Below are 13,636 nucleotides of genomic sequence, written 5' to 3'. Positions count from 1 at the left end.
ATAATCCCCCCCCCCCCCCCCTTGCCTGTTGAATTGGACTGTGAAGGTAAGGCTAACCACCTTACATGAAAGACTATGCTTAGAGGGTAACATCTGACATCTCTGAGCCTGGAGAAGTACATGTTGACTTGATAGAGTGGTTCAGTGAACCTCTAAACCCCATTTGCGTTCATTTCTGTTTGACTGCACTCTGACTCGCATTAGTTCAGTTGTTGCCTTACAGTGAACATATTTTGATCTATTGGAAAGTGACACCTCTGTATACCTAGTTCACCTCTTAGTAAGTGAACATGAGTGATTAAAATGTGACTCCTTTGTTTTTCAGATGCCGTCCCATTAAGATTTAATCCCTTTTTAGTATTAAGTTGATTCAATTAAACTTAACGTTTCATTTTATAATTAAATTTGGCTCTTGGCTTTCAAAGCTCAAAAGGTCTATTTCAGGGCTTGACCCATTTTATTCTATTAAAACCCATTCAGTTCTATTTTCCTCTATTCTCTATTTTTTTTTTGTGCGGCTTTCATATTCGACACTAGACCACTTCATCAGGAGCGTGACGTGGCTGTGGTAACAGCCGTTTTACAGCGCAGCAGATTTGGCTGATGTGCATGGCACGCTAAGTTACCATGAAGTAGAGCCTAGTGTGGTTTTTTTTTTTGTGTGTGTGTGTGTGTACGTGTGAGTGTGTGTGTGTAGCAGACAGTGTGAGAAGCGTGTAATAGGCTCACCTGTCCCTAGCTGCAGACTGATGGGCAGGTGGAGAGAATGGAAACCAGATGGAAAGAAGGAGCGATGGAGGCAGGGGAGAAATGAATGCACAGAGTAGATAAGACTGCACTGAATTCCCTACAGGCTGGATACAAGTACATTTTGAATTTTTTCGCATGCTGTTTAAACACTGCCTGATTGAATAAACACTGTGGATGAATTAAAAAAATAGGAGGGATAGAGAGAGTAGACTGAAGAAAATCACTGAAGACAAATTGCTGAGAGGATGGACAGTTGTGGGAAAGAGGAGAACTGGAGGAGAACTCCACTCCTGTGATTTTGCAAACACATTCATGTTGTTTCTTGCTTTAGAATTCAGGTACCATAATTTGTACAAAATCTTTTGCAGTATGTTCCATTTGACTCTACATGCTTGGGGTCCAGTAAAATCTATGAAAGCTATAAACTCAATTTTACAATCCTTTGGGGGTTTCTGTGTGTGTTTTTTCTTTAGCAGGATATTAGCTCTTTCAACAACACCAGTTCAAATGTCTTTGCCTTTCTGCTGTGTTGAAAAGACAGACAGATGCTATCCTCAATGTGAGATGAGCATTCTTTATAGGTACTGACCAAATGTGCCAGACGTCTTAAAAGCAAAGGAATAGTCACTCCTGAATGTTTTCCCAGATCACATAAATAACTCTGGGTTGTTTTTGACAGGGTGAAGAGGAGGATCGTGCTGACGTTTCGTCCTGTCCAAGGTAAGTTTTTTTTTGTTTTTTTATTGTTACTGTGGATATACTGTAGATGTTTCTGCTGTACCTCAAGCACACTGTGCAACTCAATTGTTTTTTTTTTTTTTTCTGCTCTGCAATTTTTATCAAGTTGAATTTAGGCTTAATGCGCTGCTTTTGTTATTTGTGCTGAGTAAGTTTCACAAACCAGGGATCCGTGAAACTCATTTCATTCTCCTTATAAATAGACAAAAGTGTTGCTCTTCGTTTTCCTGCTCAACCATATCTGCAGTGAATCTGCATCATCTTGTAAATTTGCTCTACTATCACATGAAATTTCCCTATCACCACTTTGAAGATGATAGTTTCGGTACTGAGCGGTCTGGATGAAATCAAATCAATGGGAGCCACATGTGTGAAAAGCCCCAGAAATTCTGTGAACCTGTTTAGCATATGTGAGAACAAGACAGACTGTATATGAGAACAGAGCTTCGGTCTCTTGAATCAGTGCTGAAATTCCCAGGGAACGTCTTTTAGTTGTGTTTGATTCTGAGAAAATTGTTGGAGAATTCATGTGTTATCATTCAACAAGCGAATGCAGCAGCTGTCCTATCGCCTTGTTGAGAACCTTTGGCCTGCCAGTATGGTGGTCTCTGCTTCTCTGTCAGTAGCATGTCTTAGGCTGTATCTGGTTGCCGTGGTGACATGTGTGTGTCAGCAATAGGATGTGTGATGTGTGTGTGGCAGCGGCGGGCGTTGAAAGGACTCCGTGGAGGCGGATAGAGTTCCTGTGTCCAGAAATGCCAGCGACACACACATGTTGACGGTCAGATACAGAAACGTGGGCACGCAGGTTACACACCGTCACGCAGGCACACACGGACGTGCACATACACACACCCGCACAGGAAATACGCAGACGGAGTGGACACACACGTAGACAGATATTCAGATTCCACGCAGGCCACTGCCATACATTCATACTGACAGCTCAGGACTATAAGGTTACATGCAGGGAAGTCCATGCCTGCCGCAGTGCTTTGAACACTAATAGTGTGTGTACACACTTTTATTCACTCACAGAGACCTGAAGCTAAAGTTTTAATGCCACTCGTTTGAACTTAAAGAGAAAAACCTGCTTCCTAACCTGACAGATTTATTTTTATACATGAATGACACAAGATGTTTACATTCAGAATTAGCAAATGCAAAATTAGCTGCAGCAAAAGAAACTTGGGGTTAAGGGTTTTGCTTAAGGGCAGCTTGACTGCCTCTTTTAAACAGTGATCCTGCTGTATTGCTGTTAAGAAGACATCCTTCATTATGCAGGCTTTGCTTGTTTACACTGAACCAAACAATGCCGGCATAATTCTGCCTCCAAGTGTGATGTTACAAACAGCCTCAGCAGCTGTCCTACCATGCCAGCTCTCTCTTTTACGCAGATGTTTATCTGGCTCTGTGACTACCTCCTCTGCCGGCTTGTTGTCGGAACGACAGTGTCCCCCCCCAATTCCATGTCCATATTGTTTATACAGAACAGTAAGGTGGAATAAAGGTTGAACAGGCTGTATAAAAGCAGCTAATGAGGGAGGGGAGAGCATTATTCATTTGCTTTCCCCAGCCAGATTTATCCCCATGCCGGTCCAGGGATTTGAACCGAGGACACAAGCCTGCAGCACTTTAGGCTACCGCTGACAACCAGGTGCAATGCAGTGTAATTACCCTGTGATTTTGTTTTTGCCTTAACCGTAAGTGAGTTCAGAAGTTTAGCCCCCCCCCCCCCTCCCCCATTGGTACATTTGGCTTGCAGCAAGGCATATGTCATGTTGCAAAATCACGACAAGCAAAGAGCTGACACATTAAAAGAATTGGAAAGATGGAAGATTCAGGGTTTAGAGACTAGAAGGTCTGTCGGTCTCTTATTGGTAAAGACTGTCAATATGATTGGAAAAGTCAAATTACTCCACTCACGATATATAATCCATTGTTCCCAAATTTAGAATCAAGCTGTTGGCTTTCAATTATACATCTGCAAAAATCGTTGCAGAGTAAATGTATTTATTTTTCTGAGCATTAATGTGTCTGTGAAGAGGTCGGCATGGGTAACAGCATAACTGGCACTGGTGGAACCATATTTTCCACAGCTGAGTTAGTTCTCAGTTTCAGTGTACCTGGGGTGGTTGGGAGACAACAAACTCCCCAGGAGCTCTGCATAAAAGAGCTGAGTTCCTTGACATTTTCCTCCACTAAATGCATTTGGTTTGATATTTTTAACTTGCCGGCCACAATACTAAGTGGTTTTGCAGCTCTGAACTTAACACGCACTCAAAACCTGTCACCTCTAGCTGCCTACTCTACTCTTATTGGATAGTAGAGGTCAGAGTGACAAACAGAAATGGCTACGTGGATTTGACCCTATACTTGTCTATGCTGCAGTCAAAAAAGCTTCCATGACGTGATGTACTGGGGATGGTCTATGAAGAACCCTTCCTCTCTCTCTTTCTGACTGCTAAGGCTTGCAGGTCAGCAAACTGCTTTGTAGACACCGCCATGTCATCTACACTAGTACAAGCGCATGCATCTCCTGTCTGTGTGAGTGTCTCTGTGTGGGGTCATCAGTAATGTGAGAGAGGGTGTTTTGATCCCTCCGGGTCGCCTTGTCGCCAGAATCACCTTTACACACACACACACACACACACACACACACACACACACACACACACACACACACACACAGTCAGTCCCCCCCCCCCCCCCCCCCTCTCTCTCTCAAAGTACACACCACCCTTGGTTATTTTAGATCAGATTGACATTGATTTGTCCACAGTGTACCCTGTCCCTGATTTCTTTTGCAAATTCAGTTTGGCCCAAATTGACTTTTAGTTTTTACAGTTATGACATTCCTCTATCCCTTTCTGTTTGTTTATGCATGTTTACATCATGTGTTTTGGTTTCTTTTTGGAATATTTCATATTCCTTCATTTTGCACACACAGTAGCTCTTATTGGATGGTTCATTAGTTATCATCGGACACAGTTTTTCAGTTTTTATCATAACCCCCTTTGAGAAAGAATTAGAGGTAAAGGTGTCCACAGTGTAAGAAAATAATCATATAATGATTTCAGTCCGGTGTATCATTGTGGGAATACAACAAAATTCAATTATTTTATGAATGAATGAGAATTTTAGAGGAATGAGCTCTGAGCACACCAAACCTTTGCATCACTAACTGTCCATCCAAGACATCTGTTTTCTTTAAAGTCATTTCTGCTTCACATTTTTGTAAAACAGTATCATATGATGCTCCGGAGGGAAGACGGACATTTTTTTTTCTTGTGATTCCACACTAAGGCCTGGCAACAGTATTAGTATCAGCAGTAACCATCTCTGTTCTAACATTGTTGACGTGGCAGTGATAAGGCAAGGAATAACACAATGCCAGTGTTGTCCTGACATTGCAGACAAGGCATCATTTCATTCTCTCTCTCTCTCTCTCTCTCTCTCTCTCTCACTCTCTTGCATGATTCCAGGCTTTGTTGACAGTCCAGATGTAGCCTATGCACATCGACAAGACAATATTAAGATCAGCGCCAGTTGTTGCCATCGCTGTGACCTAGAACTGCTGACAAGGGAGTGATAAGCTAAGGAATTGTATTAACCCAGCCATGTCCTACCCATGCTGACAAGACGTTATTTTCTAGCCCTGCTGCTGCTGTTAGACAGCTCTGAAGACATTAGAGGCTAGCGCTACTGAGAGCAGTATGTCTGTTCTGTAAGATACCATTGCTGACAAGCCAGGGTACTGTGGTTGTAAGCCCTATTGACCAGGGAATGGTAAGGCAAGGAACAGAATTAAAGCTAGCTGTATCATCCATAGATGTTGACAAGGCACAAGTGAGTGCTGCTCTAGCCTGCTTGGTCTTGTGTTGCTGACAAGACACTGGATGCTTGGTGACAAGCTGCTTGCTATTCCACACCCATGTTAGCATGGCTAGGGTCACGTTGACATCTGCAGTCTGGGGAAACTTGAGCCTATCTTTCCAGCAAACATTCTGAGTGTGTACATGTGTGTGCCCATTGATAGGGATTAGCAAAGATGTGTCAGCCTGGCTCCCTGGGATGGCCCTGGTTGCTGCTGGAGGTCAATGCATATGTGCTCTAATGTCCATGAGTGTTTGTGTGTGTGTGTGTGTGTGTGTGTGTGTGTGTGTGTGTGTGTGTGTGTGTGTGTGTGTGTGTGTGTGTGTGTGTGTGTGTGTGTGTGTGTGTGTGTGTGTGTGTGCGTGTTAGTGTGTGTGTGTATTTGCCACATGGTGGGGGGTTAGGCCTGGATTGCAATGACAATGGAGAGGAATTTAAATGAGAGAAAAAAGGGGATCAGGGACGTTTGCAAGGAGGATGGAAGAGGCTTTGGCACCATTGTTATTCTTCCTCTTTGTCATTCTGCCTCTCTATCTCTCTATTACAAATCCCTTGCTCTCTCTCTCTCTCTCCCTCTCTTGGCTGCTCCTTTCCTTACAAAAATCACTCTGTCTGCCTCTTTTGATTTTATCCCAACTTATCCCTATCTCTGTTTTCTCTGCATGTGTCTTTCAGACCTTGTTAATACATCTCTTATTCTGAGCCCCCCCCCCCCCCCCTCCCCAATTCTTGCTCTCAGGAATCATAAGTGATTCATTCTGTGCCAAGTTGAGATGTCCCGATCAAGTTTTACACTCCTGATTCTGTTTCATGTTCTGGCAAGTGTTCAACCAGATAACTTATTTTCCTTAATGTTACAGCTGAACTGACTAACTACTGAAGTCCTAGTGGAAGCAGCTAGAAATAAATTTACATGTGTAGTGCTGTTTATCAGTGGAATCCAAATGTTAATGAGCTACAAACGATATTAGAAATGCTCTTCCTTTAAAGGAGTAGTTCAACATTTTTGGGAAATGTGCTTATAATCTCATGTGTGTATTTGAAGGAGTTACATGGCTATTCAACAAACGGTCATAGTTACTGTAGCTGACACATTCGGTTGCCAGGTTGTTGTACCATTGTGCCTGTATGGAGACAAAAATCAAAACTTGCGCTCTAATCAAAGTGTAACTCCTAAAATCCCAAATTGTTATAGATATGTTGTTAAAAAAAAAAGACAGCTTTAAAGCTGTTGGTTGTGTATCCTTCTGTTTCTGTTTTAACATTTCTAATGCTCAATGACTCCAAATGTAAACAGTCAAAAATCTCAAAATCAAATAGTATCTTTCATTCACTATCGCTTATTTCTGTCCATCAGTAGTCTGTTTTGTTTTTCCATCTTCCTGTGAGTCACTGTCTCTTTGTCTCTCTCGTTGTCTGTCTGTCACCCCCCCCATCTCTCGTGTTATTACCCCAGCAGTCTGTGGTCGAATGTAGTCCAGTTGCTAATATAACCACTTTCAAAACAGACTCATTGATTTTAATCTCTTTCCCTCTGCTTCTCTGTGTCTCTCTGTCATACACACAGACACACACACACACATGCATATACACTTTCTCTCCCCATCTCCGTTTGTCTGCCCACCCCACTCCCCACCCCTTTGCTCTGTAGCAGCTCTAATTGCGATCAATTAGGAAACTTCAGAAGGCTGAAATAGGAGCTGTGACAAGGGGCATCCGCTGAGCAGGCAGGGGGAGAGAGAGAGAGAGAGAGAGAGAGAGAGCGAGAGAGAGAGAGAGAGAGAATGGAAGAGAGAGAGACTTAAAGGACAGGAGGGAAACCAGTGACATAGGAGTGGAGGGAGGATGGGAGGGGCAGGAGAGAGTAGTCCAAGTTGGTGTCGAGAGATGAGCTAATGGTAATAGAGTGATTGATGTGGCCACAGCAGCTGAAAGTCACATCGTTTTTCATGCCAGGTATCGATTCCTCAAACCTCTGTTAGCTTTGGGGCGCAGTGGATGGGGCATGGCACTAACACTGCCATGGTACAGGGTTGTATTCCCATCTGAAATGTATGCAGCTACTCTGCTGAAAGGTGCTGTGAGCAAAAGCATCACTCTCTAAAATCCCAACTGGAAAAAGAGACAAGCTTGCAAAACGATTTTAGGGGACAGTTGCAGTTGACAGATTTGTTTCGGTTTTATGTAATGGTTCTATTTGATTTATTTTTGTTTTCACTAATTCTGCTAAATGCAGCTTTGCTCATTGTCTCTAAGTGGCAGCAAAACGCAGCTGTGAACGTTTAATTTCTAAAAAAAAAAAAAAAGTCTCATAAATAAACAGCATGCAGGTCACTCTAGCAGGTCTGTGATGCTTTATACTAAAGAACAACAGCAGTACATGTGAAGGATAAAAGAGCTGCCTTTATGTGTAGAGCTGGAGGCATTTTAGTGACAGTGCTTTTGTTTAAACATTGCAACAGAGACCCGCGCTAAGCTTCAGAGACACACAGTTTTTAGTTTACATATTTACCATGAAGGAATGTACTCAAGCTACACAACTATTTTCTTTTGTTTGTTTCTTTTGGCCCCTGCATCCATCACCTCTTTTTTTTTCCTTTGGACAAATACAATCTGGACAGAACAACCCTCTTTTACTCTCAAAGTAACCTGTAGGACATCAGCATAGTAATAATAAAAGTAATACAACCATAGAATTTATTTGTACAGCACTTACACATGACTACAAACTACTCAGATAAAAAGAAAAAAAAAGATTTAGGAGTGAAGTAAAATAGTGATGGTCCTTTGAACACCATTCAACAGAAAATATACTCCACTTAATGGATTCTTTAAGTTGTTTTTTAGAGGTAAAATATAAAAACAATTGGTTACTTTTCTTACCTGTAGACAGCGATGGTGAACTTGTCTACACCTCTGAAACTCACATGACTCTGCAGCTGGATGGTCTTGGCCTTGGTTTGGCTGCTTCACATCAGTGATCAAAAATATCACTTACTACACCGTGATATTTTTGATAGCATCCACATACAGGGAATGTTTGCAGCTTAATAATGGGGATAAATGCAACTGATCACACAGAGACCAAATCCCCTTTTTTCTCATTTTGAACTTGTTTACATATGTATTACAGACTGGCCCCTAAACACAGTCTCCAAGACAGCTTTGCTTGAACAGTGTTTTAGAGAAAAACAAGGAACTTCTTCCAGTTAGAGTCAAGTATCCCCCCCCAGGGCGAAGATTATAAATAGTATTATTATCCGGAAATTTTCCTTCACAGAGACTAGAGCGTGCTGGTTGCCTTCAGCTTTCTGAGGCAACTGCTGAAGAATGTTTCGACTGCAGCGATTTTACAAGATTCATGTTTTTTCATGCCGAGCTTAACTTGCAGATAAAAATAAGCTTGTTGTAAATAAATCTAATGGTAATTCTCGGGCAGTTCCTGTTCGAGATATGGGAGTGTATTTGCAGCCTTGGGTTTGTTAAATGTTTCTGTTCTTGATATATATACTAGAGGCTGAGAGCCTCTGGTCTCATGTTTAGCTGCCTTTGCCTTGGGGCATACAAACCCTTTTATCTTGTCACCTTAATGCGTGTGTGTGTGTGTGTTCGTATGCACGTGTGTGTTCGTATGCATGTGTGTTCGTAAGACAGAAAGAGAGAGAGAGGGACAGAGAGAGAGAGAGAGCAAGCTCGAGAGATAGTAAAAGAAGGAGATGGGAGGATCAATACTAAGCCGTCAGGAGGTCTGCTACTCCCAGAGAGAGAGGGAACAGGACACCCATCAGAGAGTGGCGAGGGAGAAAATAATAGAGAGAGAGAGACAAAGACAGAAAGGAGTAAAGAGGAAGGGAAGAAGGAAGAAAGAAAGGGACAAAGGAAAATGGGGTGGGGGGAAATGAATGGACAGTGGAAACATAACAGGAAAGAGAGATAGATTGGGATGGAGATGGGAAGGGAGAGTGGCTGGTGATAAATGAACAGATAGAAGGGACTGGAAGTACAGGGAGGAGAAGAACGATGCAGATGAAAAACTAGAAAGTGAAAGAAGGGGTGAGGAAAGGGGCAAGTGCAGGGCTGCAGTGAGAGGACTGGAAATTGTAGTAAAACAAGTTGTAAAAGGAGAAAACGCTACAAAAATAAAGTGCCCTTTACATCACAATATGGTGTCAGACAAAGTGCACCTAATATATTGACCCCTTCAGCAGATGCTGAAATATTAGATTCTCTATATAATATGATTCAAAACAATACAGCACCAAAAACAGCCTTTAAAATGATGATAAATGGTGAAGAGAAGACAAGACAAAATATTATGTAGATGTTAAATTATGATTCATTATTATTCAGAAGTGACTGCATGGCTTTAGGAATGGGCATATCTTTTATTGTGTCGACCCCTCTTCTAAGTCATGTTAACTATACTGAACGACTTAAGTGTATGTTGAAATCGTGGTCATGACAACAAAGGTTGGGTTTGCCTGCCGCTGTAGGGGCACTATTTCATCTCAGGGTTGAGACAAACAACCTATATGGTTGCAGGACTTGTTGCTTCAACCACTTATGTTGCTTTCCTAAATTTATCCATATAACATTTTCAGATTTGACCACATTAAACCTCTACCTGCTGATCTCTGCAAATGAGAGCTTAAACCCCTTGGATGTTAATGTTAGATCAAAGAGAGAAGTTATCCTATAACTCAAAGATCTCAGATTTGATCCCTAAAATGGACAATGTGTCCACCAAAATGTCAGGTGTCCAGTTAAAGTGCCATCATTGTGCACTGCTGTGGCTAAATGCCTCAGATGTAAATGTCAACCTGCACTTCTTTGTATTTCCTGTTTCTCCCTCCTGTGCAGAATCCAACACAGCATGAGTATTTCTGCTGTTCAGTGAAAAAAAAACCTGACCCAAGTGACCTGAGTCCATACACTTTCACAGAGAGTGTCTCCGGTGGGACTTAGACCTCGAACTCTGGCAGCGCTATTGCCACACAAGAGTTCCTGCCTGTGGAAACAACAAAAAAACACCCAAGTGTATTTATAACATTCATTTTGATGCATAATTCAGCGAACATAAACATCAAATGAGGAGAGAAACGAAACTGTATCTCAAGATCTAAAAGCTTCGACCTGACACCCATAATGAATATTTAAACCCTGATGACCTTACCCAGCATATGTATGTAAATGATTTATTGTTCTGCCTCCCTCATGTCTATTTTTATACCTTTTGTCGTTTTTTTAATTCCCGTTTCACCTTTTTATCTTCTTCTCTTTCTTCTCCTGACACGTTTTTTTTCATGTTGCTGGCTTGCTACTTTAAAGTCCTTAACTAAGACAGATTTCAGTGAGGTATGAGCCTGATAGCTGCAGAAGAAGCTGAAGAAAGTAAGACTAAGAGAAGAAAGAAAGGCCGAATCACATGATCATTGGTGAATTATCTGTGAATATCATCAACTGTAATTATCTCTCCGCAGTGTATTTCAGCCCCCGATGATTAAGTTTCTTAATGGGCTCTGGGAATAGTATTATTTAATGTAGGGGAATAAGATGGGGAATAATACCCCATTATTATTAAATGTATTCGAGATGAAGAATTTCAATTGTGAGTTTCGTTATACTTGGGCCAATAATGACCCAGGTTCCTTAATGAAAGAAATGACTCTGAGGCATAACACAGTTTTTCACAATGAAGCAAAAGGATGTAATGAAACGTCTCTTCCCCATTAATGCTTTGTCTGGTTTGTGTGACAGGAAAAGGAGGATTTTATGCTTTTATGGATTTATGTTAAATGATTTTCTGATGTTAATCAGAGCAGGAGACAAAAGTCAGAGACAGATTGTAAAAATATCATTATATTTTGTTATTCTTAATATGGTGAAAAGACAAGTCATCAAATTGTACTGCAATGGTAGTCTCTGTGTTTTAACACATAGTGTAACCGACTAAACAAAAAATTAAACGTTGCTACCCTCGCTCGTCTGCCCCAGAAATACTAATCGGTTAAACTAATATTACCACACTAATGCCCGGATGTTGTTAACTAGCCAGGTGGAGTGTGTGAGCTAACGTTAGCCACACTTTGCTAACATTGTTTAAAAAAAAAAAAAAAGAAAATTGTGCATTTTCCCTAAGTGACTAATACGAGACAGATTCAGTGATGAAGACCAACAGCCTCATTTATAACACAATATGGCTTTGCAACCTGCATCTCTCTCTGTCTGTCTCAAGGTTGGGGCTCACAGGGGAGGAGAGGGATCAGGTTACACTAATGCATCATGGCTGCTGGAGGACACACAAGCACACGCCTCGTCACACACTGTCTCACCCCATCTTTCTCTCTCTCTTTCTCTTTCTCTCTCTCTCACACACACACACACCCCTGGGAGCTGATACCCTCGTACAGGTCTAAAGCACGGCCGTGGCCTTGTGCTATTGTGCCCTTGTAACCTGCGAGCAGTCTGCTGTCTGTCTCTGGGCAAATCACTTGTCTCCCAAAATAAACTGAAAGCGTGTACAATCGCTAAAGGCCTGTCTGAGGTTAAAAAGTGGAAGAGCAGCAAATTTCAATTTAAGCTTTGTGTTATGAGATATCCAGCGGAAAATTGTGACAAAATTGATTGGTAGCACGAAGGATTTAATATTACAAAATATTGAGGGATTTTATAAGCATAGTATATTGAGCTTTCTAAAAATACTACGAATAATAAGTAATACATAACCCAGAAACCGTTAACCATTTATATTGACTTTGAGTGTAAAAAACAAACCATGCAGACTCAGAAATCTATCTGTACACCTTTAATCCTTGTATTTCCCAATTATAATGATAGTGCTGAAATCAACAGCTATTTTCATTTTCTGAGTGATTTCTGTGTTTTGTTTACAAATGTGATAAATGCCCTTCACAATTACCCTCACCCAAATATACCAAAATCCCGATATTCACTTTATATTTATTTAAAACAGATTAAAAAAAAGCAGCAAACTGTCACGTTTGAGATTGGTGATTAATTTTCTGCTAATTGTTTCAGCAGTCGTGGTGTTGATTGCCTAACTGCTACAGAATGAAACACTGGTGCACCCACAAGCTAAAACGTTACGATTGCTTCCCATAATTGTCAGAACTGTGATGCAGGGGCTCATTTCACCAAACTTGCCACATGCAAGGTGTGACTTGCAGCACCAGATAAATTCCTCTCGTGTTAATTTTGACATATTACACCAATCAAAACAAATGACATACTTGTGACTTATACGTGAGCGTGTGGGAACCCTGCAGGACTCACAAGTCAAACAACAGTTAATTGGGAGTGAGAGCAGGATGAGAGGTGCTGATGTGTCATTATCGAAGCCCAACCGAATTCTACCTGCTGATGCTGCACCCTCCTACTAATGATGGATTCATCCTGCTCCGTCCTCGTTTCCAGCGTTTGTCACAATGTGCAGTGATTGCAGTTGCTCATCAGATCATCCAAATTGCCACGAGTATGTGCTTACAGCCAGTCTCTGAAAACTAGAAGCCTTATTCGCTGTCTGTGCATCCATCATCCATCCATTTAGCAATCTATCCATTAGTACTGAAATGGTTAGACAATTTACACAATTGTTGATTCATTATCTTTGCATTTTGGGCTGTTGGTTATACAGAATCCATATGAAGGGATCCCTTTGGACGCAGGGAGGTTTTTGTGGGGACTTTCCACTATTTTTAACACCAACATTAATTTGAAAATAATGATTCCCTCATTAATCCATCTCTTTTACATATCCACTTATTCCCGTTCAGTCCTACAAAGCAGGAGGTGAAAGGCGAGGAAGAACTGTTTGTAGTCTATACATCGCAGGGCTAACACACAGTCAAACACTTTCACACTCACATCCAGCAGATAAAAACCTATAGACGTTCACACTGACAGAGATAAAGGCCTCCCTGTACAGATTAGATTCACTTCCATGTGGCCCTGCAAGCGGCTACAGATTGAAATTCCCAAATCAGAAGGCCGACTGTTGACCTCTAATATTAAGAAAACGCCGGAGTGCAAAGGGGTCATTTTAGCTCTGAATGACATTCTCTCCCTCACACACATACACAAACATGCACACAAACATACACTCTCTCTCACACACTCTCTCCCCTCGGTGTAGTGAGAGGGCCTTATTGTGTGAGCCAGAGGAAATGCAGACACAGCAGAGGACAGGCCATCCATTGATCTGAGTATAGACTCCTCTCCTTCCCAGCCTCTCTTCTCCTTTCTCTCGCGCTGC

At 41.6% G+C, this 13,636-nt stretch overlaps 1 protein-coding gene across 1 annotated transcript in view; it reads left to right on the top strand.

Moving 5' to 3' along the window:
• cntfr (ciliary neurotrophic factor receptor) overlaps positions 1-13,636 on the top strand; it is a 212,092-nt gene that overhangs the window by 34,360 nt on the left and 164,096 nt on the right. The window contains exon 2 of the mRNA XM_041058147.1: positions 1,430-1,470. The gene's annotated coding sequence lies outside the window, so the exon portion shown is untranslated. The remainder of the gene's footprint in view (positions 1-1,429; positions 1,471-13,636) is intronic.

This window comes from Toxotes jaculatrix, chromosome 16, assembly GCF_017976425.1.
Source record: "Toxotes jaculatrix isolate fToxJac2 chromosome 16, fToxJac2.pri, whole genome shotgun sequence".
Lineage (NCBI taxonomy): Eukaryota > Metazoa > Chordata > Actinopteri > Toxotidae > Toxotes > Toxotes jaculatrix.
Note: the sequence above shows the minus strand (reverse complement) of the source record. Positions and strands in the feature narration are given on the sequence as shown.